General features: G+C 49.3%; 1 protein-coding gene across 7 annotated transcripts in view; it reads right to left on the bottom strand.

The window, feature by feature from the left end:
• Positions 1 to 27,335, bottom strand: part of LOC141189172 (protein sel-1 homolog 3-like) — a 265,916-nt gene that overhangs the window by 127,186 nt on the left and 111,395 nt on the right. The window lies entirely within an intron of this gene.

Below are 27,335 nucleotides of genomic sequence, written 5' to 3'. Positions count from 1 at the left end.
TGCCCCCCACATCCACCTCCGGGGGCTTCTCTGTCCTCATCTACATCCATAGACATTAATATGGAGAAAAGTATGTGCCCCCCACATCCACCTCCAGGGGCTTCTCTATCCTCATCTACATCCATAGACATTAATATGGAGGAAAGTATGTGCCCCCCACATCCACCTCCGGGGGCTTCTCTATCCTCATCTACACCCATAGACATTAATATGGAGGAAAGTATGTGCCCCCCACATCCACCTCCAGGGGCTTCTCTGTCCCCATCTACATCCATAGACATTAATATGGAGAAAAGAATGTGCCCCCCACATCCACCTCCGGGGGCTTCTCTGTCCTCATCTACATCCATAGACATTAATATGGAGAAAAGAATGTGCCCCCCACATCCACCTCCGGGGGCTTCTCTGTCCTCATCTACATCCATAGACATTAATATGGAGAAAAGTATGTGCCCCCCACATCCACCTCCAGGGGCTTCTCTATCCTCATCTACATCCATAGACATTAATATGGAGGAAAGTATGTGCCCCCCACATCCACCTCCAGGGGCTTCACTGTCCTCATCTACACCCATAGACATTAATATGGAGGAAAGTATGTGCCCCCCACATCCACGTCCGGGGGCTTCTCTATCCTCATCTACACCCATAGACATTAATATGGAGGAAAGTATGTGCCCCCCACATCCACCTCCGGGGGCTTCTCTATCCTCATCTACACCCATAGACATTAATATGGAGGAAAGTATGTGCCCCCCACATCCACCTCCGGGGGCTTCTCTGTCCTCATCTACACCCATAGACATTAATATGGAGGAAAGTATGTGCCCCCCACATCCACCTCCGGGGGCTTCTCTATCCTCATCTACACCCATAGACATTAATATGGAGGAAAGTATGTGCCCCCCACATCCACCTCCGGGGGCTTCTCTGTCCTCATCTACACCCATAGACATTAATATGGAGGAAAGTATGTGCCCCCCACATCCACCTCCAGGGGCTTCTCTGTCCTCATCTACATCCATAGACATTAATATGGAGGAAAGTATGTGCCCCCCACATCCACCTCCGGGGGCTTCTCTGTCCTCAACTACATCCATAGACATTAATAAAGAGAAAAGTATGTGCCCCCCACATCCACCTCCGGGGGCTTCTCTGTCCTCATCTACACCCATAGACATTAATATGGAGGAAAGTATGTGCCCCCCACATCCACCTCCGGGGGCTTCTCTGTCCTCATCTACATCCATAGACATTAATATGGAGAAAGTATGTGCCCCCCACATCCACCTCCAGGGGCTTCTCTGTCCTCATCTACATCCATAGACATTAATATGGAGGAAAGTATGTGCCCCCCACATCCACCTCCGGGGGCTTCTCTATCCTCATCTACACCCATAGACATTAATATGGAGGAAAGTATGTGCCCCCCACATCCACCTCCGGGGGCTTCTCTGTCCTCATCTACATCCATAGACATTAATATGGAGAAAAGTATGTGCCCCCCACATCCACCTCCGGGGGCTTCTCTGTCCTCATCTACATCCATAGACATTAATATGGAGAAAAGTATGTGCCCCCCACATCCACCTCCAGGGGCTTCTCTGTCCTCATCTACATCCATAGACATTAATATGGAGAAAAGTATGTGCCCCCCACATCCACCTCCAGGGGCTTCTCTGTCCTCATCTACATCCATAGACATTAATATGGAGAAAAGTATGTGCCCCCCCCCACATCCACCTCCGGGGGCTTCTCTGTTCTCATCTACATCCATAGACATTAATATGGAGGAAAGTATGTGCCCCCCACATCCACCTCCGGGGGCTTCTCTGTCCTCATCTACATCCATAGACATTAATATGGAGGAAAGTATGTGCCCCCCACATCCACCTCCAGGGGCTTCTCTGTCCTCATCTGCATCCATAGACATTAATATGGAGGAAAGTATGTGCCCCCCACATCCACCTCCGGGGGCTTCTCTGTCCTCATCTACATCCATAGACATTAATATGGAGGAAAGTATTTGCCCCCCACATCCACCTCCAGGGGCTTCTCTGTCCTCATCTGCATCCATAGACATTAATATGGAGAAAAGTATGTGCCCCCCCCACATCCACCTCCGGGGGCTTCTCTGTCCTCATCTACATCCATAGACATTAATATGGAGAAAAGTATGTGCCCCCCACATCCACCTCCGGGGGCTTCTCTGTCCTCATCTATATCCATAGACATTAATATGGAGAAAAGTATGTGCCCCACACATCCACCTCCGGGGGCTTCTCTGTCCTCATCTATATCCATAGACATTAATATGGAGAAAAGTATGTGCCCCCCACATCCACCTCCGGGGGCTTCTCTGTCCTCATCTATATCCATAGACATTAATATGGAGAAAAGTATGTGCCCCACACATCCACCTCCGGGGGCTTCTCTGTCCTCATCTATATCCATAGACATTAATATGGAGAAAAGTATGTGCCCCCCACATCCACCTCCGGGGGCTTCTCTGTCCTCATCTATATCCATAGACATTAATATGGAGAAAAGTATGTGCCCCCCCACATCCACCTCCGGGGGCTTCTCTGTCCTCATCTACATCCATAGACATTAATATGGAGAAAAGTATGTGCCCCCCACATCCACCTCCGGGGGCTTCTCTGTCCTCATCTATATCCATAGACATTAATATGGAGAAAAGTATGTGCCCCCCACATCCACCTCCGGGGGCTTCCCTGTCCTCATCTATATCCATAGACATTAATATGGAGAAAAGTATGTGCCCCCACATCCACCTCCGGGGGCTTCTCTGTCCTCATCTATATCCATAGACATTAATATGGAGAAAAGTATGTGCCCCCCACATCCACCTCCGGGGGCTTCTCTGTCCTCATCTATATCCATAGACATTAATATGGAGAAAAGTATGTGCCCCCCACATCCACCTCCGGGGGCTTCTCTGTCCTCATCTATATCCATAGACATTAATATGGAGAAAAGTATGTGCCCCCCACATCCACCTCCGGGGGCTTCTCTGTCCTCATCTATATCCATAGACATTAATATGGAGGAAAGTATGTGCCCCCCACATCCACCTCCAGGGGCTTCTCTGTCCTCATCTACATCCATAGACATTAATATGGAGAAAAGTATGTGCCCCCCCCACATCCACCTCCGGGGGCTTCTCTGTCCTCATCTACATCCATAGACATTAATATGGAGAAAAGTATGTGCCCCCCACATCCACCTCCGGGGGCTTCCCTGTCCTCATCTATATCCATAGACATTAATATGGAGAAAAGTATGTGCCCCCCCCACATCCACCTCCGGGGGTTTCTCTGTCCTCATCTACATCCATAGACATTAATATGGAGAAAAGTATGTGCCCCCCCCACATCCACCTCCGGCGGCTTCTCTGTCCTCATCTACATCCATAGACATTAATATGGAGAAAAGTATGTGCCCCCCACATCCACCTCCGGGGGCTTCTCTGTCCTCATCTACATCAATAGACATTAATATGGAGAAAAGTATGTGCCCCCCCCACATCCACCTCCGGGGGCTTCTCTGTCCTCATCTACATCCATAGACATTAATATGGAGAAAAGTATGTGCCCCCCACATCCACCTCCGGGGGCTTCTCTGTCCTCATCTACATCCATAGACATTAATATGGAGAAAAGTATATGCCCCCCACATCCACCTCCGGGGGCTTCTCTGTCCTCATCTACATCCATAGACATTAATATGGAGAAAAGTATGTGCCCCCCACATCCATCTCCGGGGGCTTCTCTGTCCTCATCTACATCAATAGACATTAATATGGAGAAAAGTATGTGCCCCCCCCACATCCACCTCCGGGGGCTTCTCTGTCCTCATCTACATCCATAGACATTAATATGGAGAAAGTATGTGCCCCCCCACATCCACCTCCGGGGGCTTCTCTGTCCTCATCTACATCCATAGACATTAATATGGAGAAAGTATGTGCCCCCCCACATCCACCTCCGGGGGCTTCTCTGTCCTCATCTACATCCATAGACATTAATATGGAGAAAAGTATGTGCCCCCCACATCCACCTCCGGGGGCTTCTCTGTCCTCATCTACATCCATAGACATTAATATGGAGAAAAGTATGTGCCCCCCACATCCACCTCCGGGGGCTTCTCTGTCCTCATCTACATCCATAGACATTAATATGGAGAAAAGTATGTGCCCCCCACATCCACCTCCGGGGGCTTCTCTGTCCTCATCTACATCCATAGACATTAATATGGAGAAAAGTATATGCCCCCCACATCCACCTCCGGGGGCTTCTCTGTCCTCATCTACATCCATAGACATTAATATGGAGAAAAGTATGTGCCCCCCACATCCATCTCCGGGGGCTTCTCTGTCCTCATCTACATCAATAGACATTAATATGGAGAAAAGTATGTGCCCCCCCCACATCCACCTCCGGGGGCTTCTCTGTCCTCATCTACATCCATAGACATTAATATGGAGAAAAGTATGTGCCCCCCACATCCACCTCCAGGGGCTTCTCTGTCCTCATCTACATCCATAGACATTAATATGGAGGAAAGTATGTGCCCCCCACATCCACCTCCGGGGGCTTCTCTGTCCTCATCTACATCCATAGACATTAATATGGAGGAAAGTATGTGCCCCCCACATCCACCTCCTGGGGCTTCTCTGTCCTCATCTACATCCATAGACATTAATATGGAGGAAAGTATGTGCCCCCCACATCCACCTCCAGGGGCTTCTCTGTCCTCATCTACATCCATAGACATTAATATGGAGGAAAGTATGTGCCCCCCACATCCACCTCCAGGGGCTTCTCTGTCCTCATCTACATCCATAGACATTAATATGGAGAAAAGTATGTGCCCCCCACATCCACCTCCGGGGGCTTCTCTGTCCTCATCTACATCGATAAACATTAATATGGAGGAAAGTATGTGCCCCCCACATCCACCTCCGGGGGCTTCTCTGTCCTCATCTACATCGATAGACATTAATATGGAGGAAAGTATGTGCCCCCCACATCCACCTCCAGGGGCTTCTCTGTCCTCATCTACATCCATAGACATTAATATGGAGAAAAGTATGTGCCCCCCACATCCACCTCCGGGGGCTTCTCTGTCCTCATCTACATCCATAGACATTAATATGGAGAAAGTATGTGCCCCCCACATCCACCTCCAGGGGCTTCTCTGTCCTCATCTACATCCATAGACATTAATATGGAGAAAGTATGTGCCCCCCACATCCACCTCCGGGGGCTTCTCTGTCCTCATCTACATCCATAGACATTAATATGGAGAAAGTATGTGCCCCCCACATCCACCTCCAGGTGCTTCTCTGTCCTCACCTACATCCATAGATATTAATATGGAGGAAAGTATGTGCCCCCCCAACATCCACCTCCGGGGGCTTCTCTGTCCTCATCTACATCCATAGACATTAATATGGAGGAAAGTATGTGCCCCCCACATCCACCTCCGGGGGCTTCTCTGTCCTCATCTACATCCATAGACATTAATATGGAGGAAAGTATGTGCCCCCCACATCCACCTCCGGGGGCTTCTCTGTCCTCATCTACATCCATAGACATTAATATGGAGGAAAGTATGTGCCCCCCACATCCACCTCCGGGGGCTTCTCTGTCCTCATCTACATCCATAGACATTAATATGGAGAAAGTATGTGCCCCCCACATCCACCTCCAGGGGCTTCTCTGTCCTCATCTACATCCATGGACATTAATATGGAGGAAAGTATGTGCCCCCCCCAACATCCACCTCCGGGGGCTTCTCTGTCCTCATCTACATCCATAGACATTAATATGGAGGAAAGTATGTGCCCCCCACATCCACCTCCGGGGGCTTCTCTGTCCTCATCTACATCCATAGACATTAATATGGAGGAAAGTATGTGCCCCCCACATCCACCTCAAGGGGCTTCTCTATCCTCATCTACATCCATAGACATTAATATGGAGGAAAGTATGTGCCCCCACATCCACCTCCGGGGGCTTCTCTGTCCTCATCTACATCCATAGACATTAATATGGAGGAAAGTATGTGCCCCCCACATCCACCTCCGGGGGCTTCTCTGTCCTCATCTACATCCAAAGACATTAATATGGAGAAAAGTAAGTGCCCCCCACATCCACCTCCGGGGGCTTCTCTGTCCTCATCTACATCCATAGACATTAATATGGAGAAAAGTATGTGCCCCCCACATCCACCTCCAGGGGCTTCTCTGTCCTCATCTACATCCATAGACATTAATATGGAGAAAAGTATGTGCCCCCCACATCCACCTCCAGGGGCTTCTCTGTCCTCATCTACATCCATAGACATTAATATGGAGAAAAGTATCTGCCCCCCACATCCACCTCCGGGGGCTTCTCTATCCTCATCTACACCCATAGACATTAATATGGAGGAAAGTATGTGCCCCCCACATCCACCTCCGGGGGCTTCTCTATCCTCATCTACACCCATAGACATTAATATGGAGGAAAGTATGTTCCCCCCACATCCACCTCCGGGGGCTTCTCTATCCTCATCTACACCCATAGACATTAATATGGAGGAAAGTATGTGCCCCCCACATCCACCTCCGGGGGCTTCTCTGTCCTCATCTACATCCATAGACATTAATATGGAGGAAAGTATGTGACCCCCACATCCACCTCCGGGGGCTTCTCTATCCTCATCTACACCCATAGACATTAATATGGAGGAAAGTATGTGCCCCCCACATCCACCTCCGGGGGCTTCTCTGTTCTCATCTACATCCATAGACATTAATATGGAGAAAAGTATGTGCCCCCCCCCCCCCACATCGACCTCCGGGGGCTTCTCTGTTCTCATCTACATCCATAGACATTAATATGGAGGAAAGTATGTGCCCCCCAAATCCACCTCCGGGGGCTTCTCTGTCCTCATCTACATCCATAGACATTAATATGGAGGAAAGTATGTGCCCCTCACATCCACCTCCGGGGGCTTCTCTGTCCTCATCTACATCCATAGACATTAATATGGAGGAAAGTGTGTGCCCCCCACATCCACCTCCAGGGGCTTCTCTGTCCTCATCTGCATCCATAGACATTAATATGGAGAAAAGTATGTGCCCCCCACATCCACCTCCGGGGGCTTCTCTGTCCTCATCTACATCCATAGACATTAATATGGAGGAAAGTATGTGCCCCCCACATCCACCTCCGGGGGCTTCTCTGTCCTCATCTACATCCATAGACATTAATATGGAGAAAAGTATGTGCCCCCCACATCCACCTCCGGGGGCTTCTCTGTCCTCATCTACATCCATAGACATTAATAGGGAGAAAGTATGTGCCCCCCACATCCACCTCCGGGGGCTTCTCTGTCCTCATCTACATCCATAGACATTAATATGGAGAAAGTATGTGCCCCCCACATCCACCTCCGGGGACTTCTCTGTCCTCATCTACATCCATAGACATTAATATGGAGAAAGTATGTGCCCCCCACATCCACCTCCGGGGGCTTCTCTGTCCTCATCTACATCCATAGACATTAATATGGAGAAAGTATGTGCCCCCCACATCCACCTCCGGGGGCTTCTCTGTCCTCATCTACATCCATAGACATTAATATGGAGAAAGTATGTGCCCCCCACATCCACCTCCTGGGGCTTCTCTGTCCTCATCTACATCCATAGACATTAATATGGAGAAAGTATGTGCCCCCCACATCCACCTCCGGGGGCTTCTCTGTCCTCATCTACATCCATAGACATTAATATGGAGAAAGTATGTGCCCCCCCACATCCACCTCCAGGGGCTTCTCTGTCCTCATCTACATCCATAGACATTAATATGGAGAAAGTATGTGCCCCCCCACATCCACCTCCAGGGGCTTCTCTGTCCTCATCTACATCCATAGACATTAATATGGAGGAAAGTATGTGCCCCCCACATCCACCTCCGGGGGCTTCTCTGTCCTCATCTACATCCATAGACATTAACATGGAGAAAAGTATGTGCCCCCCACATCCACCTCCGGGGGCTTCTCTGTCCTCATCTACATCCATAGACATTAATATGGAGAAAAGTATGTGCCCCCCACATCCACCTCCGGGGGCTTCTCTGTCCTCATCTACATCCATAGACATTAATATGGAGGAAAGTATGTGCCCCCCACATCCACCTCCGGGGGCTTCTCTGTCCTCATCTACATCCATAGACATTAATATGGAGGAAAGTATGTGCCCCCCCACATCCACCTCCGGGGGCTTCTCTGTCCTCATCTACATCCATAGACATTAATATGGAGAAAAGTATGTGCCCCCCACATCCACCTCCGGGGGCTTCTCTGTCCTCATCTACATCCATAGACATTAATATGGAGAAAAGTATGTGCCCCCCACATCCACCTCCGGGGGCTTCTCTGTCCTCATCTACATCCATAGACATTAATATGGAGAAAAGTATGTGCCCCCCACATCCACCTCCGGGGGCTTCTCTGTCCTCATCTACATCCATAGACATTAATATGGAGAAAGTATGTGCCCCCCCACATCCACCTCCAGGGGCTTCTCTGTCCTCATCTACATTCATAGACATTAATATGGAGAAAGTATGTGCCCCCCACATCCACCTCCAGGGGCTTCTCTGTCCTCATCTACATCGATAGACATTAATATGAGGAAAGTATGTGCCCCCCACATCCACCTCCGGGGGCTTCTCTGTCCTCATCTACATCCATAGACATTAATATGGAGAAAGTATGTGCCCCCCACATCCACCTCCGGGGGCTTCTCTGTCCTCATCTACATCCATAGACATTAATATGGAGAAAAGTATGTGCCCCCCACATCCACCTCCGGGGGCTTCTCTGTCCTCATCTACATCCATAGACATTAATTTGGAGAAAAGTATGTGCCCCCCACATCCACCTCCGGGGGCTTCTCTGTCCTCATCTACATCCATAGACATTAATATGGAGAAATGTATGTGCCCCCCACATCCACCTCCGGGGGCTTCTCTGTCCTCATCTACATCCATAGACATTAATATGGTGGAAAGTATGTGCCCCCCACATCCACCTCCAGGGGCTTCTCTGTCCTCATCTATATCCATAGACATTAATATGGAGGAAAGTATGTGCCCCCCACATCCACCTCCGGGGGCTTCTCTGTCCTCATCTACATCCATAGACATTAATATGGAGAAAAGTATGTGCCCCCCACATCCACCTCCGGGGGCTTCTCTGTCCTCATCTACATCCATAGACATTAATATGGAGGAAAGTATGTGCCCCCCACATCCACCTCCAGGGGCTTCTCTGTCCTCATCTATATCCATAGACATTAATATGGTGGAAAGTATGTGCCCCCCACATCCACCTCCAGGGGCTTCTCTGTCCTCATCTATATCCATAGACATTAATATGGAGGAAAGTATGTGCCCCCCACATCCACCTCCGGGGGCTTCTCTGTCCTCATCTATATCCATAGACATTAATATGGTGGAAAGTATGTGCCCCCCACATCCACCTCCGGGGGCTTCTCTGTCCTCATCTATATCCATAGACATTAATATGGTGGAAAGTATGTGCCCCCCACATCCACCTCCAGGGGCTTCTCTGTCCTCATCTACATCCATAGACATTAATATGGAGAAAAGTATGTGCCCCCCACATCCACCTCCAGGGGCTTCTCTGTCCTCATCTATATCCATAGACATTAATATGGAGGAAAGTATGTGCCCCCCACATCCACCTCCGGGGGCTTCTCTGTCCTCATCTACATCCATAGACATTAATATGGAGAAAGTATGTGACCCCCCACATCCACCTCCGGGGGCTTCTCTGTCCTCATCTACATCCATAGACATTAATATGGAGAAAAGTATGTGCCCCCCACATCCACCTCCGGGGGCTTCTCTGTCCTCATCTATATCCATAGACATTAATATGGAGAAAGTATGTGACCCCCCACATCCACCTCCGGGGGCTTCTCTGTCCTCATCTATATCCATAGACATTAATATGGAGAAAGTATGTGACCCCCCACATCCACCTCCGGGGGCTTCTCTGTCCTCATCTACATCCATAGACATTAATATGGAGAAAAGTATGTGTCCCCCACATCCACCTCCGGGGGCTTCTCTGTCCTCATCTATATCCATAGACATTAATATGGAGGAAAGTATGTGCCCCCCACATCCACCTCCGGGGGCTTCTCTGTCCTCATCTACATCCATAGACATTAATATGGAGAAAGTATGTGACCCCCCACATCCACCTCCGGGGGCTTCTCTGTCCTCATCTACATCCATAGACATTAATATGGAGAAAAGTATGTGCCCCCCACATCCACCTCCGGGGGCTTCTCTGTCCTCATCTACATCCATAGACATTAATATGGAGAAAAGTATGTGCCCCCCACATCCACCTCCGGGGGCTTCTCTGTCCTCATCTACATCCATAGACATTAATATGGATAAAAGTATGTGCCCCCCACATCCACCTCCGGGGGCTTCTCTGTCCTCATCTACATCCATAGACATTAATATGGGGAAAAGTATGTGCCCCCCCACATCCACCTCCAGGGGCTTCTCTGTCCTCATCTACATCCATAGACATTAATATGGAGAAAGTATGTGCCCCCCACATCCACCTCCGGGGGCTTCTCTGTCCTCATCTACATCCATAGACATTAATATGGAGAAAGTATGTGACCCCCCACATCCACCTCCGGGGGCTTCTCTGTCCTCATCTACATCCATAGACATTAATATGGAGAAAAGTATGTGTCCCCCACATCCACCTCCGGGGGCTTCTCTGTCCTCATCTATATCCATAGACATTAATATGGAGGAAAGTATGTGCCCCCCACATCCACCTCCGGGGGCTTCTCTGTCCTCATCTACATCCATAGACATTAATATGGAGAAAGTATGTGACCCCCCACATCCACCTCCGGGGGCTTCTCTGTCCTCATCTACATCCATAGACATTAATATGGAGAAAAGTATGTGCCCCCCACATCCACCTCCGGGGGCTTCTCTGTCCTCATCTACATCCATAGACATTAATATGGAGAAAAGTATGTGCCCCCCACATCCACCTCCGGGGGCTTCTCTGTCCTCATCTACATCCATAGACATTAATATGGATAAAAGTATGTGCCCCCCACATCCACCTCCGGGGGCTTCTCTGTCCTCATCTACATCCATAGACATTAATATGGGGAAAAGTATGTGCCCCCCACATCCACCTCCGGGGGCTTCTCTGTCCTCATCTACATCCATAGACATTAATATGGAGAAAAGTATGTGCCCCCCACATCCCCCTCCGGGGGCTTCTCTGTCCTCATCTACATCCATAGACATTAATATGGAGGAAAGTATTTGCCCCCCACATCCACCTCCGGGGGCTTCTCTGTCCTCATCTACATCCATAGACATTAATATGGAGAAAGTATGTGCCCCCCCACATCCACCTCCGGGGGCTTCTCTGTCCTCATCTACATCCATAGACATTAATATGGAGGAAAGTATGTGCCCCCCACATCCACCTCCGGGGGCTTCTCTGTCCTCATCTACATCCATAGACATTAATATGGAGAAAAGTATGTGCCCCCCACATCCACCTCCGGGGGCTTCTCTGTCCTCATCTACATCCATAGACATTAATTTGGAGAAAAGTATGTGCCCCCCACATCCACCTCCGGGGGCTTCTCTGTTCTCATCTACATCCATAGACATTAATATGGAGAAAAGTATGTGCCCCCCACATCCACCTCCGGGGGTTTCTCTGTCCTCATCTACATCCATAGACATTAATTTGGAGAAAAGTATGTGCCCCCCACATCCCCCTCCGGGGGCTTCTCTGTCCTCATCTACATCCATAGACATTAATATGTAGAAAAGTATGTGCCCCCCACATCCACCTCCGGGGGTTTCTCTGTCCTCATCTACATCCATAGACATTAATATGGAGAAAAGTATGTGCCCCCCACATCCACCTCCGGGGGTTTCTCTGTCCTCATCTACATCCATAGACATTAATATGGAGAAAAGTATGTGCCCCCCACATCCACCTCCGGGGGCTTCTCTGTTCTCATCTACATCCATAGACATTAATATGGAGAAAAGTATGTGCCCCCCACATCCACCTCCGGGGGTTTCTCTGTCCTCATCTACATCCATAGACATTAATTTGGAGAAAAGTATGTGCCCCCCACATCCACCTCCGGGGGCTTCTCTGTTCTCATCTACATCCATAGACATTAATATGTAGAAAAGTATGTGCCCCCCACATCCACCTCCAGGGGCTTCTCTGTCCTCATCTACATCCATAGACATTAATATGTAGAAAAGTATGTGCCCCCCACATCCATCTCCGGGGGCTTCTCTGTCCTCATCTACATCCATAGACATTAATATGGAGAAAAGTATGTGCCCCCCACAGCCACCTCCGGGGGCTTCTCTGTCCTCATCTACATCCATAGACATTAATATGGAGGAAAGTATGTGCCCCCCACATCCACCTCCGGGGGCTTCTCTGTCCTCATCTACATCCATAGACATTAATATGGAGGAAAGTATGTGCCCCCCACATCCACCTCCGGGGGCTTCTCTGTCCTCATCCAAATCCATAGACATTAATATGGAGGAAAGTATGTGCCCCCCACATCCACCTCCGGGGGCTTCTCTGTCCTCATCTACATCCATAGACATTAATATGGAGGAAAGTATGTGCCCCCCACATCCACCTCTGGGGGCTTCTCTGTCCTCATCTACATCCATAGACATTAATATGGAGAAAAGTATGTGCCCCCCACATCCACCTCTGGGGGCTTCTCTGTCCTCATCTACATCCATAGACATTAATATGGAGGAAAGTATGTGCCCCCCACATCCACCTCCGGGGGCTTCTCTGTCCTCATCCAAATCCATAGACATTAATATGGAGGAAAGTATGTGCCCCCCACATCCACCTCCGGGGGCTTCTCTGTCCTCATCTACATCCATAGATATTAATATGGAGAAAGTATGTGCCCCCCACATCCACCTCCGGGGGCTTCTCTGTCCTCATCTACATCCATAGACATTAATATGGAGGAAAGTATGTGCCCCCCACATCCACCTCCAGGGGCTTCTCTGTCCTCATCTACATCCATAGACATTAATATGGAGGAAAGTATGTGCCCCCCACATCCACCTCCAGGGGCTTCTCTATCCTCATCTACATCCATAGACATTAATATGGAGGAAAGTATGTGCCCCCCACATCCACCTCCGGGGGCTTCTCTGTCCTCATCTACATCCATAGACATTAATATGGAGAAATGTATGTGCCCCCCACATCCACCTCCAGGGGCTTCTCTGTCCTCATCTACATCAATAGACATTAATATGGAGAAAGTATGTGCCCCCCCCACATCCACCTCCGGGGGCTTCTCTGTCCTCATCTACATCCATAGACATTAATATGGAGAAAAGTATGTGCCCCCCACATCCACCTCCGGGGGCTTCTCTGTCCTCATCTACATCCATAGACATTAATATGGAGAAAAGTATATGCCCCCCACATCCACCTCCGGGGGCTTCTCTGTCCTCATCTACATCCATAGACATTAATATGGAGAAAAGTATATGCCCCCCACATCCACCTCCGGGGGCTTCTCTGTCCTCATCTACATCCATAGACATTAATATGGAGGAAAGTATGTGCCCCCCACATCCACCTCCGGGGGCTTCTCTGTCCTCATCTACATCCATAGACATTAATATGGAGAAAAGTATGTGCCCCCCACATCCACCTCCGGGGGCTTCTCTGTCCTCATCTACATCCATAGACATTAATATGGAGGAAAGTATGTGCCCCCCACATCCACCTCAAGGGGCTTCTCTATCCTCATCTACATCCATAGACATTAATATGGAGGAAAGTATGTGCCCCCAACATCCACCTCCGGGGGCTTCTCTGTCCTCATCTACATCCATAGACATTAATATGGAGGAAAGTATGTGCCCCCCACATCCAACTCCAGGGGCTTCTCTGTCCTCATCTACATCCAAAGACATTAATATGGAGAAAAGTAAGTGCCCCCCACATCCACCTCCAGGGGCTTCTCTGTCCTCATCTACATCCATAGACATTAATATGGAGAAAAGTATGTGCCCCCAATCTCCACCTCCGGGGGCTTCTCTGCCCTCATCTACATCCATAGACATTAATATGGAGAAAAGTATGTGCCCCCCACATCCACCTCCGGGGGCTTCTCTGTCCTCATCTACATCCATAGACATTAATATGGAGAAAAGTATGTGCCCCCCACATCCACCTCCAGGGGCTTCTCTGTCCTCATCTACATCCATAGACATTAATATGGAGGAAAGTATGTGCCCCCCACATCCACCTCCGGGGGCTTCTCTGTCCTCATCTACATCCATAGACATTAATATGGAGAAAAGAATGTGCCCCCCACATCCACCTCCGGGGGCTTCTCTATCCTCATCTACATCCATAGACATTAATATGGAGAAAAGAATGTGCCCCCCACATCCACCTCCGGGGGCTTCTCTGTCCTCATCTACATCCATAGAAATTAATATGGAGAAAAGTATGTGCCCCCCACATCCACCTCCAGGGGCTTCTCTGTCCTCATCTACATCCATAGACATTAATATGGAGAAAAGTATGTGCCCCCCACATCCACCTCCGGGGGCTTCTCTGTCCTCATCTACATCCATAGACATTAATATGGAGGAAAGTATGTGCCCCCCACATCCACCTCCGGGGGCTTCTCTATCCTCATCTACATCCATAGACATTAATATGGAGAAAAGTATGTGCCCCCCACATCCACCTCCGGGGGCTTCTCTGTCCTCATCTACATCCATAGACATTAATATGGAGGAAAGTATGTGCCCCCCACATCCACCTCCGGGGGCTTCTCTATCCTCATCTACACCCATAGACATTAATATGGAGGAAAGTATGTGCCCCCCACATCCACCTCCGGGGGCTTCTCTATCCTCATCTACACCCATAGACATTAATATGGAGGAAAGTATGTGCCCCCCACATCCACCTCCGGGGGCTTCTCTGTCCTCATCTACACCCATAGACATTAATATGGAGGAAAGTATGTGCCCCCCACACCCACCTCCAGGGGCTTCTCTGTCCTCATCTACATCCATAGACATTAATATGGAGGAAAGTATGTGCCCCCCACATCCACCTCCGGGGGCTTCTCTATCCTCATCTACATCCATAGACATTAATATGGAGGAAAGTATGTGCCCCCCACATCCACCTCCGGGGGCTTCTCTGTCCTCATCTACATCCATAGACATTAATATGGAGAAATGTATGTGCCCCCCACATCCACCTCCAGGGGCTTCTCTGTCCTCATCTACATCCATAGACATTAATATGGAGAAAGTATGTGCCCACCCCACATCCACCTCCGGGGGCTTCTCTGTCCTCATCTACATCCATAGACATTAATATGGAGAAAAGTATGTGCCCCCCACATCCACCTCCGGGGGCTTCTCTGTCCTCATCTATATCCATAGACATTAATATGGAGAAAAGTAAGTGCCCCCCACATCCACCTCCAGGGGCTTCTCTGTCCTCATCTACATCAATAGACATTAATATGGAGAAAAGTATGTGCCCCCCCCACATCCACCTCCGGGGGCTTCTCTGTCCTCATCTACATCCATAGACATTAATATGGAGAAAAGTATGTGCCCCCCACATCCACCTCCGGGGGCTTCTCTGTCCTCATCTACATCCATAGACATTAGTATGGAGAAAAGTATATGCCCCCCACATCCACCTCCGGGGGCTTCTCTGTCCTCATCTACATCCATAGACATTAATATGGAGGAAAGTATGTGCCCCCCACATCCACCTCCGGGGGCTTCTCTGTCCTCATCTACATCCATAGACATTAATATGGAGAAAAGTATGTAACCCCCACATCCACCTCCAGGGGCTTCTCTGTCCTCATCTACATCCATAGACATTAATATGGAGGAAAGTATGTGCCCCCCACATCCACCTCCGGGGGCTTCTCTGTCCTCATCTACATCCATAGACATTAATATGGAGAAAAGTATGTGCCCCCCACATCCACCTCCGGGGGCTTCTCTGTCCTCATCTACATCCATAGACATTAATATGGAGGAAAGTATGTGCCCCCCACATCCACCTCAAGGGGCTTCTCTATCCTCATCTACATCCATAGACATTAATATGGAGGAAAGTATGTGCCCCCAACATCCACCTCCGGGGGCTTCTCTGTCCTCATCTACATCCATAGACATTAATATGGAGGAAAGTATGTGCCCCCCACATCCACCTCCAGGGGCTTCTCTGTCCTCATCTACATCCAAAGACATTAATATGGAGAAAAGTAAGTGCCCCCCACATCCACCTCCAGGGGCTTCTTTGTCCTCATCTACATCCATAGACATTAATATGGAGAAAAGTATGTGCCCCCAATCTCCACCTCCGGGGGCTTCTCTGCCCTCATCTACATCCATAGACATTAATATGGAGAAAAGTATGTGCCCCCCACATCCACCTCCGGGGGCTTCTCTGTCCTCATCTACATCCATAGACATTAATATGGAGAAAAGTATGTGCCCCCCACATCCACCTCCAGGGGCTTCTCTGTCCTCATCTACATCCATAGACATTAATATGGAGAAAAGTATGTGCCCCCCACATCCACCTCCAGGGGCTTCTCTGTCCTCATCTACATCCATAGACATTAATATGGAGGAAAGTATGTGCCCCCCACATCCACCTCCAGGGGCTTCTCTGTCCTCATCTACATCCATAGACATTAATATGGAGAAAAGTATGTGCCCCCCACATCCACCTCCGGGGGCTTCTCTATCCTCATCTACATCCATAGACATTAATATGGAGAAAAGAATGTGCCCCCCACATCCACCTCCGGGGGCTTCTCTGTCCTCATCTACATCCATAGACATTAATATGGAGAAAAGAATGTGCCCCCCACATCCAACTCCGGGGGCTTCTCTGTCCTCATCTACATCCATAGACATTATTATGGAGAAAAGTATGTGCCCCCCACATCCACCTCCGGGGGCTTCTCTGTCCTCATCTACATCCATAGACATTAATATGGAGGAAAGTATGTGCCCCCCACATCCACCTCCGGGGGCTTCTCTATCCTCATCTACACCCATAGACATTAATATGGAGGAAAGTATGTGCCCCCCACATCCACCTCCGGGGGCTTCTCTGTCCTCATCTACACCCATAGACATTAATATGGAGGAAAGTATGTGCCCCCCACATCCACCTCCAGGGGCTTCTCTGTCCTCATCTACATCCATAGACATTAATATGGAGGAAAGTATGTGCCCCCCACATCCACCTCCGGGGGCTTCTCTATCCTCATCTACACCCATAGACATTAATATGGAGGAAAGTATGTGCCCCCCACATCCACCTCCGGGGGCTTCTCTGTCCTCATCTACATCCATAGACATTAATATGGAGGAAAGTATGTGCCCCCCACATCCACCTCCAGGGGCTTCTCTGTCCTCATCTACATCCATAGACATTAATATGGAGGAAAGTATGTGCCCCCCACATCCACCTCCGGGGGCTTCTCTATCCTCATCTACATCCATAGACATTAATATGGAGGAAAGTATGTGCCCCCCACATCCACCTCCTGGGGCTTCTCTGTCCTCATCTACATCCATAGACATTAATATGGAGGAAAGTATGTGCCCCCCACATCCACCTCCAGGGGCTTCTCTTTCCTCATCTACATCCATAGACATTAATATGGAGAAAAGTATGTGCCCCCCACATCCACCTCCGGGGGCTTCTCTGTCCTCATCTACATCGATAAACATTAATATGGAGGAAAGTATGTGCCCCCCACATCCACCTCCAGGGGCTTCTCTGTCCTCATCTACATCCATAGACATTAATATGGAGAAAAGTATGTGCCCCCCACATCCACCTCCGGGGGCTTCTCTGTCCTCATCTACATCCATAGACATTAATATGGAGAAAGTATGTGCCCCCCACATCCACCTCCAGGGGCTTCTCTGTCCTCATCTACATCCATAGACATTAATATGGAGAAAGTATGTGCCCCCCACATCCACCTCCGGGGGCTTCTCTGTCCTCATCTACATCCATAGACATTAATATGGAGAAAGTATGTGCCCCCCACATCCACCTCCAGGGGCTTCTCTGTCCTCATCTACATCCATGGACATTAATATGGAGGAAAGTATGTGCCCCCCCCCAACATCCACCTCCGGGGGCTTCTCTGTCCTCATTTACATCCATAGACATTAATATGGAGGAAAGTATGTGCCCCCCACATCCACCCCCAGGGGCTTCTCTGTCCTCATCTACATCCATAGACATTAATATGGAGGAAAGTATGTGCCCCCCACATCCACCTCCGGGGGCTTCTCTGTCCTCATCTACATCCATAGACATTAATATGGAGGAAAGTATGTGCCCCCCACATCCACCTCAAGGGGCTTCTCTATCCTCATCTACATCCATAGACATTAATATGGAGGAAAGTATGTGCCCCCCACATCCACCTCCGGGGGCTTCTCTGTCCTCATCTACATCCAAAGACATTAATATGGAGAAAAGTAAGTGCCCCCCACATCCACCTCCGGGGGCTTCTCTGTCCTCATCTACATCCATAGACATTAATATGGAGAAAAGTATGTGCCCCCCACATCCACCTCCAGGGGCTTCTCTGTCCTCATCTACATCCATAGACATTAATATGGAGAAAAGTATGTGCCCCCCACATCCACCTCCAGGGGCTTCTCTGTCCTCATCTACATCCATAGACATTAATATGGAGAAAAGTATGTGCCCCCCACATCCACCTCCGGGGGCTTCTCTATCCTCATCTACACCCATAGACATTAATATGGAGGAAAGTATGTGCCCCCCACATCCACCTCCGGGGGCTTCTCTATCATCATCTACACCCATAGACATTAATATGGAGGAAAGTATGTGCCCCCCACATCCACCTCCAGGGGCTTCTCTGTCCTCATCTACATCCATAGACATTAATATGGAGGAAAGTATGTGACCCCCACATCCACCTCCGGGGGCTTCTCTATCCTCATCTACACCCATAGACATTAATATGGAGGAAAGTATGTGCCCCCCACATCCACCTCCGGGGGCTTCTCTGTTCTCATCTACATCCATAGACATTAATATGGAGAAAAGTATGTGCCCCCCCCCCCCCCCCCCACATCGACCTCCGGGGGCTTCTCTGTTCTCATCTACATCCATAGACATTAATATGGAGGAAAGTATGTGCCCCCCAAATCCACCTCCGGGGGCTTCTCTGTCCTCATCTACATCCATAGACATTAATATGGAGGAAAGTATGTGCCCCCCACATCCACCTCCGGGGGCTTCTCTGACCTCATCTACATCCATAGACAATAATATGGAGGAAAGTATGTGCCCCCCACATCCACCTCCGGGGGCTTCACTGTTCTCATCTACATCCATAGACATTAATATGGAGGAAAGTATGTGCCCCCCACATCCACCTCCAGGGGCTTCTCTGTCCTCATCTGCATCCATAGACATTAATATGGAGGAAAGTGTGTGCCCCCCACATCCACCTCCAGGGGCTTCTCTGTCCTCATCTGCATCCATAGACATTAATATGGAGGAAAGAATGTGCCCCCCACATCCACCTCCGGGGGCTTCTCTGTCCTCATCTACATCCATAGACATTAATATGGGGAAAAGTATGTGCCCCCCACATCCACCTCCGGGGGCTTCTCTGTCCTCATCTACATCCATAGACATTAATATGGAGAAAAGTATGTGCCCCCCACATCCCCCTCCGGGGGCTTCTCTGTCCTCATCTACATCCATAGACATTAATATGGAGGAAAGTATGTGCCCCCCACATCCACCTCCGGGGGCTTCTCTGTCCTCATCTACATCCATAGACATTAATATGGAGAAAGTATGTGCCCCCCCACATCCACCTCCGGGGGCTTCTCTGTCCTCATCTACATCCATAGACATTAATATGGAGGAAAGTATGTGCCCCCCACATCCACCTCCGGGGGCTTCTCTGTCCTCATCTACATCCATAGACATTAATATGGAGAAAAGTATGTGCCCCCCACATCCACCTCCGGGGGCTTCTCTGTCCTCATCTACATCCATAGACATTAATATGGAGAAAAGTATGTGCCCCCCACATCTACCTCCGGGGGTTTCTCTGTCCTCATCTACATCCATAGACATTAATTTGGAGAAAAGTATGTGCCCCCCACATCCACCTCCAGGGGCTTCTCTGTCCTCATCTACATCCATAGACATTAATATGTAGAAAAGTATGTGCCCCCCACATCCATCTCCGGGGGCTTCTCTGTCCTCATCTACATCCATAGACATTAATATGGAGAAAAGTATGTGCCCCCCACAGCCACCTCCGGGGGCTTCTCTGTCCTCATCTACATCCATAGACATTAATATGGAGGAAAGTATGTGCCCCCCACATCCACCTCCGGGGGCTTCTCTGTCCTCATCTACATCCATAGACATTAATATGGAGGAAAGTATGTGCCCCCCACATCCACCTCCGGGGGCTTCTCTGTCCTCATCCAAATCCATAGACATTAATATGGAGGAAAGTATGTGCCCCCCACATCCACCTCCGGGGGCTTCTCTGTCCTCATCTACATCCATAGACATTAATATGGAGGAAAGTATGTGCCCCCCACATCCACCTCTGGGGGCTTCTCTGTCCTCATCTACATCCATAGATATTAATATGGAGAAAGTATGTGCCCCCCACATCCACCTCCGGGGGCTTCTCTGTCCTCATCTACATCCATAGACATTAATATGGAGAAAAGTATGTGCCCCCCACATCCACCTCCGGGGGCTTCTCTGTCCTCATCTACATCCATAGACATTAATATGGAGGAAAGTATGTGCCCCCCACATCCACCTCCAGGGGCTTCTCTGTCCTCATCTACATCTATAGACATTAATATGGAGGAAAGTATGTGCCCCCCACATCCACCTCCAGGGGCTTCTCTATCCTCATCTACATCCATAGACATTAATATGGAGGAAAGTATGTGCCCCCCACATCCACCTCCGGGGGCTTCTCTGTCCTCATCTACATCCATAGACATTAATATGGAGGAAAGTATGTGCCCCCCACATCCACCTCCAGGGGCTTCTCTGTCCTCATCTACATCTATAGACATTAATATGGAGGAAATTATGTGCCCCCCACATCCACCTCCAGGGGCTTCTCTATCCTCATCTACATCCATAGACATTAATATGGAGGAAAGTATGTGCCCCCCACATCCACCTCCGGGGGCTTCTCTATCCTCATCTACATCCATAGACATTAATATGGAGGAAAGTATGTGCCCCCCACATCCACCTCCGGGGGCTTCTCTGTCCTCATCTACATCCATAGACATTAATATGGAGAAAAGTATGTGCCCCCCACATCTACCTCCGGGGGTTTCTCTGTCCTCATCTACATCCATAGACATTAATTTGGAGAAAAGTATGTGCCCCCCACATCCACCTCCAGGGGCTTCTCTGTCCTCATCTACATCCATAGACATTAATATGTAGAAAAGTATGTGCCCCCCACATCTACCTCCGGGGGCTTCTCTGTCCTCATCTACATCCATAGACATTAATTTGGAGAAAAGTATGTGCCCCCCACATCTACCTCCGGGGGTTTCTCTGTCCTCATCTACATCCATAGACATTAATTTGGAGAAAAGTATGTGCCCCCCACATCCACCTCCGGGGGCTTCTCTGTCCTCATCTACATCCATAGACATTAATATGGAGGAAAGTATGTGCCCCCCACATCCACCTCCAGGGGCTTCTCTGTCCTCATCTACATCCATAGACATTAATTTGGAGAAAAGTATGTGCCCCCCACATCCACCTCCGGGGGCTTCTCTGTCCTCATCTACATCCATAGACATTAATATGGAGGAAAGTATGTGCCCCCCACATCCACCTCCAGGGGCTTCTCTGTCCTCATCTACATCCATAGACATTAATATGGAGAAAAGTATGTGCCCCCCACAGCCACCTCCGGGGGCTTCTCTGTCCTCATCTACATCCATAGACATTAATATGGAGGAAAGTATGTGCCCCCCACATCCACCTCCGGGGGCTTCTCTGTCCTCATCTACATCCATAGACATTAATATGGAGAAAGTATGTGCCCCCCACATCCACCTCCAGGGGCTTCTCTGTCCTCATCTACATCCATAGACATTAATATGGAGGAAGTATGTGCCCCCCACATCCACCTCCAGGGGCTTCTCTGTCCTCATCTACATCCATAGACATTAATATGGAGAAAAGTATGTGCCCCCCACATCCACCTCCAGGGGCTTCTCTGTCCTCATCTACATCCATAGACATTAATATGGAGAAAGTATGTGCCCCCCACATCCACCTCCAGGGGCTTCTCTGTCCTCATCTACATCCATAGACATTAATATGAAGAAAAGTATGTGCCCCCCACATCCACCTCCAGGGGCTTCTCTGTCCTCATCTACATCCATAGACATTAATATGGAGGAAAGTATGTGCCCCCCACATCCACCTCCAGGGGCTTCTCTGTCCTTCATCTACATCCATAGACATTAATAAGGAGAAAAGTATGTGCCCCCCACATCCACCTCCGGGGGCTTCTCTGTCCTTCATCTACATCCATAGACATTAATATGGAGAAAGTATGTGCCCCCCACATCCACCTCCGGGGGCTTCTCTGTCCTTCATCTACATCCATAGACATTAATATGGAGAAAAGTATGTGCCCCCCACATCCACCTCCGGGGGCTTCTCTGTCCTTCATCTACATCCATAGACATTAATATGGAGAAAGTATGTGCCCCCCACATCCACCTCCGGGGGCTTCTCTGTCCTCATCTACATCCATAGACATTAATATGGAGGAAAGTATGTGCCCCCCACATCCACCTCCGGGGGCTTCTCTGTCCTCATCTACATCCATAGACATTAATATGGAGAAAAGTATGTGCCCCCCACATCCACCTCCAGGGGCTTCTCTGTCCTCATCTACATCCATAGACATTAATATGTAGAAAAGTATGTGCCCCCCACATCTACCTCCGGGGGCTTCTCTGTCCTCATCTACATCCATAGACATTAATTTGGAGAAAAGTATGTGCCCCCCACATCTACCTCCGGGGGTTTCTCTGTCCTCATCTACATCCATAGACATTAATTTGGAGAAAAGTATGTGCCCCCCACATCCACCTCCGGGGGCTTCTCTGTCCTCATCTACATCCATAGACATTAATATGGAGGAAAGTATGTGCCCCCCACATCCACCTCCAGGGGCTTCTCTGTCCTCATCTACATCCATAGACATTAATTTGGAGAAAAGTATGTGCCCCCCACATCCACCTCCGGGGGCTTCTCTGTCCTCATCTACATCCATAGACATTAATATGGAGGAAAGTATGTGCCCCCCACATCCACCTCCAGGGGCTTCTCTGTCCTCATCTACATCCATAGACATTAATATGGAGAAAAGTATGTGCCCCCCACAGCCACCTCCGGGGGCTTCTCTGTCCTCATCTACATCCATAGACATTAATATGGAGGAAAGTATGTGCCCCCCACATCCACCTCCGGGGGCTTCTCTGTCCTCATCTACATCCATAGACATTAATATGGAGAAAGTATGTGCCCCCCACATCCACCTCCAGGGGCTTCTCTGTCCTCATCTACATCCATAGACATTAATATGGAGGAAGTATGTGCCCCCCACATCCACCTCCAGGGGCTTCTCTGTCCTCATCTACATCCATAGACATTAATATGGAGAAAAGTATGTGCCCCCCACATCCACCTCCAGGGGCTTCTCTGTCCTCATCTACATCCATAGACATTAATATGGAGAAAGTATGTGCCCCCCACATCCACCTCCAGGGGCTTCTCTGTCCTCATCTACATCCATAGACATTAATATGAAGAAAAGTATGTGCCCCCCACATCCACCTCCAGGGGCTTCTCTGTCCTCATCTACATCCATAGACATTAATATGGAGGAAAGTATGTGCCCCCCACATCCACCTCCAGGGGCTTCTCTGTCCTTCATCTACATCCATAGACATTAATATGGAGAAAAGTATGTGCCCCCCACATCCACCTCCGGGGGCTTCTCTGTCCTTCATCTACATCCATAGACATTAATATGGAGAAAGTATGTGCCCCCCACATCCACCTCCGGGGGCTTCTCTGTCCTTCATCTACATCCATAGACATTAATATGGAGAAAAGTATGTGCCCCCCACATCCACCTCCGGGGGCTTCTCTGTCCTTCATCTACATCCATAGACATTAATATGGAGAAAGTATGTGCCCCCCACATCCACCTCCGGGGGCTTCTCTGTCCTCATCTACATCCATAGACATTAATATGGAGGAAAGTATGTGCCCCCCACATCCACCTCCGGGGGCTTCTCTGTCCTCATCTACATCCATAGACATTAATATGGAGAAAAGTATGTGCCCCCCACATCCACCTCCAGGGGCTTCTCTGTCCTCATCTACATCCATAGACATTAATATGGAGGAAAGTATGTGCCCCCCACATCCACCTCCGGGGGCTTCTCTGTCCTCATCTACATCCATAGACATTAATATGGAGGAAAGTATGTGCCCCCCACATCCACCTCCAGGGGCTTCTCTGTCCTCATCTACATCCATAGACATTAATATGGAGGAAAGTATATGCCCCCCACATCCACCTCCGGGGGCTTCTCTGTCCTTCATCTACATCCATAGACATTAATATGGAGAAAAGTATGTGCCCCCCACATCCACCTCCGGGGGCTTCTCTGTCCTTCATCTACATCCATAGACATTAATATGGAGAAAGTATGTGCCCCCCACATCCACCTCCGGGGGCTTCTCTGTCCTCATCTACATCCATAGACATTAATATGGAGGAAAGTATGTGCCCCCCACATCCACCTCCGGGGGCTTCTCTGTCCTCATCTACATCCATAGACATTAATATGGAGAAAAGTATGTGCCCCCCACATCCACCCCCAGGGGCTTCTCTGTCCTCATCTACATCCATAGACATTAATATGGAGAAAGTATGTGCCCCCCACATCCACCTCCAGGGGCTTCTCTGTCCTCATCTACATCCATAGACATTAATATGGAGGAAGTATGTGCCCCCCACATCCACCTCCAGGGGCTTCTCTGTCCTCATCTACATCCATAGACATTAATATGGAGAAAAGTATGTGCCCCCCACATCCACCTCCAGGGGCTTCTCTGTCCTCATCTACATCCATAGACATTAATATGGAGAAAGTATGTGCCCCCCACATCCACCTCCAGGGGCTTCTCTGTCCTCATCTACATCCATAGACATTAATATGAAGAAAAGTATGTGCCCCCCACATCCACCTCCAGGGGCTTCTCTGTCCTCATCTACATCCATAGACATTAATATGGAGGAAAGTATGTGCCCCCCACATCCACCTCCAGGGGCTTCTCTGTCCTTCATCTACATCCATAGACATTAATATGGAGAAAAGTATGTGCCCCCCACATCCACCTCCGGGGGCTTCTCTGTCCTTCATCTACATCCATAGACATTAATATGGAGAAAGTATGTGCCCCCCACATCCACCTCCGGGGGCTTCTCTGTCCTTCATCTACATCCATAGACATTAATATGGAGAAAAGTATGTGCCCCCCACATCCACCTCCGGGGGCTTCTCTGTCCTTCATCTACATCCATAGACATTAATATGGAGAAAGTATGTGCCCCCCACATCCACCTCCGGGGGCTTCTCTGTCCTCATCTACATCCATAGACATTAATATGGAGGAAAGTATGTGCCCCCCACATCCACCTCCGGGGGCTTCTCTGTCCTCATCTACATCCATAGACATTAATATGGAGAAAAGTATGTGCCCCCCACATCCACCTCCAGGGGCTTCTCTGTCCTCATCTACATCCATAGACATTAATATGGAGGAAAGTATGTGCCCCCCACATCCACCTCCGGGGGCTTCTCTGTCCTCATCTACATCCATAGACATTAATATGGAGGAAAGTATGTGCCCCCCACATCCACCTCCAGGGGCTTCTCTGTCCTCATCTACATCCATAGACATTAATATGGAGGAAAGTATATGCCCCCCACATCCACCTCCGGGGGCTTCTCTGTCCTTCATCTACATCCATAGACATTAATATGGAGAAAAGTATGTGCCCCCCACATCCACCTCCGGGGGCTTCTCTGTCCTTCATCTACATCCATAGACATTAATATGGAGAAAGTATGTGCCCCCCACATCCACCTCCGGGGGCTTCTCTGTCCTCATCTACATCCATAGACATTAATATGGAGGAAAGTATGTGCCCCCCACATCCACCTCCGGGGGCTTCTCTGTCCTCATCTACATCCATAGACATTAATATGGAGAAAAGTATGTGCCCCCCACATCCACCCCCAGGGGCTTCTCTGTCCTCATCTACATCCATAGACATTAATATGGAGAAAAGTATGTGCCCCCCACATCCACCTCCAGGGGCTTCTCTGTCCTCATCTACATCCATAGACATTAATATGGAGGAAAGTATGTGCCCCCCACATCCACCTCCGGGGGCTTCTCTGTCCTCATCTACATCCATAGACATTAATATGGAGAAAAGTATGTGCCCCCCACATCCACCTCCAGGGGCTTCTCTGTCCTCATGTACATCCATAGACATTAATATAGAGAAAAGTATGTGCCCCCCACATCCACCTCCAGGGGCTTCTCTGTCCTCATCTACATCCATAGACATTAATATGGAGGAAAGTATGTACCCCCCACATCCACCTCCGGGGGCTTCTCTGTCCTCATCTACATCCATAGACATTAATATGGAGGAAAGTATGTGCCCCCCACATCCACCTCCAGGGGCTTCTCTGTCCTTCATCTACATCCATAGACATTAATATGGAGAAAAGTATGTGCCCCCCACATCCACCTCCGGGGGCTTCTCTGTCCTTCATCTACATCCATAGACATTAATATGGAGAAAGTATGTGCCCCCCACATCCACCTCCGGGGGCTTCTCTGTCCTCATCTACATCCATAGACATTAATATGGAGGAAAGTATGTGCCCCCCACATCCACCTCCGGGGGCTTCTCTGTCCTCATCTACATCCATAGACATTAATATGGAGAAAAGTATGTGCCC

Source organism: Phyllobates terribilis, unplaced genomic scaffold, assembly GCF_046119375.1.
Source record: "Phyllobates terribilis strain yellow unplaced genomic scaffold, ASM4611937v1 Scaffold_2__4_contigs__length_985480577, whole genome shotgun sequence".
Classification (NCBI taxonomy): domain Eukaryota; kingdom Metazoa; phylum Chordata; class Amphibia; order Anura; family Dendrobatidae; genus Phyllobates; species Phyllobates terribilis.
Note: the sequence above shows the minus strand (reverse complement) of the source record. Positions and strands in the feature narration are given on the sequence as shown.